The sequence below is a fragment of the Giraffa tippelskirchi genome, chromosome 10 (genome assembly GCF_054371585.1).
Source record: "Giraffa tippelskirchi isolate mGirTip1 chromosome 10, T2T-mGirTip1v1.2.pri, whole genome shotgun sequence".
Classification (NCBI taxonomy): Eukaryota; Metazoa; Chordata; class Mammalia; order Artiodactyla; family Giraffidae; genus Giraffa; species Giraffa tippelskirchi.
Window position 1 is genome coordinate 148,064,354 of NC_137284.1, and position 3,997 is coordinate 148,068,350.

Below are 3,997 nucleotides of genomic sequence, written 5' to 3' on the forward strand. Positions count from 1 at the left end.
GGGGTTGGGAGACTTAGAAAAGAGTGCCATTGGCACAGAGCCAGCATACACATGCTAAAAAGTTGTACCATACAAGCCATGTTATATTTATTTTAATGGATTGCTTGGCTGACAAATTTCAGGAGCTACTGCTGATAAAGTATGTATGTACTTTAGAAAACCTTTAAAAATGTTATCCTTAAGATCTTTGTGGATAAGACAGAGAAATAAGAGATGTCTGGCAGTATTTTGGAGTGTATTTATCAGCTTATGGCTGATTACTCATGAATTTTATGAGTGATTCTGGATTAACATGGAAGGGGGTGGTTACCATGGGAGCTTTTGTCCGAGTCACAACCCTTTCAACATTGCTGTCACACTGGGAAATATGACCCAGCAATCCCACTGCTGGGCATATACACCGAGGAAACCAGAATTGAAAGAGACGCGTGTACCCCAATGTTCATCGCAGCACTGTTTACAATAGCCAGGACATGGAAGCAACCTAGATGTCCATCAGCAGATGAATGGATAAGGAAGCTGTGGTACATATACACAATGGAATATTACTCAGCCATTAAAAAAAATACATTTGAACCGGTTCTACTGAGATGGATGAAACTGGAGCCCATTATACAGAGTGAAGTAAGCCAGAAAGAAAAACAACAATACAGTATACTAATGCATATATATGGAATCTGAAAGATGGTAACGATAACCCTATATGCGGGACAGAATGAGAGACACAGATGCATGGAACAATTTTATGGACTCTGAGGGAGAAGGTGAGGGTGGGACGTTCTGGGAGAATGGCATTGAGACATGTGTATTGTCATATGTGAAACAGAGCACCATTCCATGTTCGATGCATGTGACAAGGGCTCGGGGCCGGGGCAGTGGGATGATCCAGAGGGATGGGAGGGGGAGGGAGGGGGGTGGGGGGTTCGGGAAGGGGAACACATGTAAACCCATGGCTGATTCTTGTCAATGTATGGCAAAAACTATTACAATATTGTAAAGTAATTAGCCCCCAAGTAAAATAAATAAATTTATAAAAAAAAAAAAAAAAAAAACAGAAGAGATCTGCATGTCAGATCTACCAGTGACCTGAAGCCAGGAAGGATTGCTAATGTAGTCACTGATAGCATCAAATTTAAAGTGATTTTGGTTGGATTTAATCTTAAGCCCAAACCAACAAAATATAAAGTCATCCATTTGGGGTTCAAGATCAACTGCACATATGCAGAATGTGAGAGCTGCAGCATGGCAGAAATCCACATGAAAATATCTTGGTATTTCAGCTTAATGTGATGTAGCTTTAAGAATAAGCCAGTACACTTTTCAATTTCTCTTATCAGAAGGAAAATTCCAGGTACATTTTATGTTTTTCTCCCTATATTTTTTGCTGGTCAAAAATGTGGGGAACTGTGTTCAATTTTTGACTTTTACAATATGAAGAGAGACACTGAATTTGCCTGTATAAAGGAGAACATTGGGGGTAAGAATATATGATAACCATGATGCATGAGCAAATGTGGAGCTTCTTTTTATTATTATTCAGCCAAGATTTATTGATCATTAATTATGTGTCAGGCACTATGACAGACCTTGGAAATGCAGAGATACACAAGACATGATCCCATTGTCAAGGTGCTGATAATCTAGCCTGGGAATCAGGAAGGTAAGCAACACTTTGGCCATCTGATACAAATAGCTGACTCATTGGAAAAGACCCTGATGCTGAGAAAGATTGAAGGCAGAAGAGGGTGGCAGAGGATGAGATGGTTGGATGGCATCACTGATGCAATGGACATGAACCTGGGAAAACTCCAGGAGATGGTGAAGGACAGGGAAGCCTGGCATCCTGCAGTCCATGGGGTTGAGGGAGTCAGACATGACTTGGCGACTGAACAACAACAAGCAACTCGAGGTATATGGAGGGAGTACTGTAGGATGCTGAGCATGGTCTTGCAAATTAGAGTGGCAGGGGCAAGGAATGCGGATGGAAAGGATCAGAAACTGGATCTGGAAGCTCAGGGGATATAAACTTGGAGGACCATAACCTTTTAAAGGTGGAAGAAACCTTTTTATCTGATGCATGTAAAGTGGTGGTGGAGAGAGGGGTGGATGGCTTATTCTCAAAGGTCCCTTTGTCTCCGAAACTCTTGAATGTTGCACAGCTCTTATATCTGAGGCTTAGTCTCTGTATTACAAGGTCACAGAGCTAGTCACATTCCTAGAGTTAGAATTCTAGGCCCATGTAGTCCTTCTGAATTTCATCCAATTGTCTTTCCTGTGGGCCAGTTTTTTCCCAATTGCTCGACCTTATTTTGCATGATTTCCTGCTAGAATTCAGCTGGTCCACCAAATTTAGTATTGCCTGACAATCTGACAAGCATACACTCAATTCCTTTGTCCAGATCACAAAGCCTATGACCAGAATAGATCCACCCTCAATCCAGAGCAGGTGGCTTACCACTAGGTATATCTCCAAGGCTACTCTCCAAGGATTCTTGCCAAAGACAGGATGGATGTGAAAAGACCTCAGGCTTGTGAGTGGGGGAAAGAAGTTCAGCTGAAAATTCTGTTGATAAATGGCAGCCTTGAAAATAAATAACCACACTGATCTCAATGAAATAAGTATATATGCCTTTGACCCATGGTAAATATAGAGGAAGGAGAAAGAATGAAAAGGCAAGTCCTATAATTTGTTATCTTGAAAGCGTCTGTGTCCTGGTTCTAGTGTGGGTCCCCAGCAGTTACTAACTGGGGCTTTGAAATCAGAATTTGTATATAGAAGGTTTGCTTTCATAGGATCTATGCTTCTATGCTGATGGTGGCTCTCCTTGAAGGTGAGGTGGGTGGCTTTTTCCCCCATAGCTCTGGCTCCATCAGAAACCCCAGGGTCCACAGATCACCTACTAAAAATAAGAGCCTCCTAGAATCCGGAGGATTCTCTGCACATTCGATAGTCTTCTCTTTATCTACATTTCCTCATGTTTTTGCTATGGCTATAAATGAGATCATTAATACTATTTGCAATGGTTCATTTTCTGTGTCAACTTGGATAGAACTGTCACCGAATTCAGATATTTGGTCAAACATCAGTCTGGATGTTGCTATGAAGGTATGTTTTTTTTTTTTTACATGAGATTAACACTGAAATCAGTAGACTCTGAAGCAAATTACCCTCTATGATATAGGTGGGCCTTGTCCAATCAGTTGAAGGTTTTAAGAGAAGGAAGAGGGAATTCTGCCTTAGACCACCTTTTGACTTGAGCAGCAGCGTCAACTCTTCCCTGGGTCTTTCGCTTACCAGCCTGCCCTGCAGATTTTGGACTTGCCTGCCTCTAAAATCATGTGACTCAATTTAAAATAACTCTCACTCTAGGATATATGTACGTCTTGTTGGTTCTGGTTCTCTGGAGAACTCTAATCCGCTCTTTGAACTGGAGAACCAGTTGTTCAAGCCTATACTCACTTTTCCTCTTCACTCCAGAAATAACCTCATCCCAGATATGAAATCCTTTAACTTTCCACTCATATACCCAAGAAATTTTCTGGGCTTGAGTATGCCCTCACTTCCTACCCTCAAACTAAGAAAAGTTGACCCTTTTCCTCTTTTCAGTTAGATCCCACCCTGCTACCCTCCTGCTGCTCCATCCCATGCTGACCCCAACTCACACCCTCTCTGGGTCTCTGACAATGTCAAACAAATGTATTTGCTCCCTTTCTGCCCTCTTTTTCTGGTGCAGTTACAGGTGTCTATTGTAAGCTAGGGCAGTGTACAAGTTGCCTGTGGAATGAGTCTGATGGCAATACCACCAACTTACAGTCTGCCCTGGTCTGGGTTTTTCTCATCAGCTTGAAAGAACCTCTTGACAGGTAAGTGAAGCAAACTGGAGGAGGAATCAACGCTGGGAGAATTACTGAGATGCTAGCAGACAAAACCGAGCCCCTAAATGTCTTTGTTGGAGCCAGTGTGAGAAAAGCAGGAGAGACTCCATCTTGAAGCCTG

General features: G+C 42.2%; 1 long non-coding RNA gene across 1 annotated transcript; it reads left to right on the top strand.

Annotated features, from left to right (window-relative positions):
- Positions 1-383: 383 nt before the first annotated feature.
- Positions 384-3,584, top strand: LOC145523658 (uncharacterized). The gene is made up of 2 exons (XR_014066814.1): positions 384-764; positions 1,573-3,584. It is a non-coding gene; the product is annotated as an uncharacterized LOC145523658 (long non-coding RNA).
- The last annotated feature ends 413 nt before the right edge of the window (positions 3,585-3,997 follow it).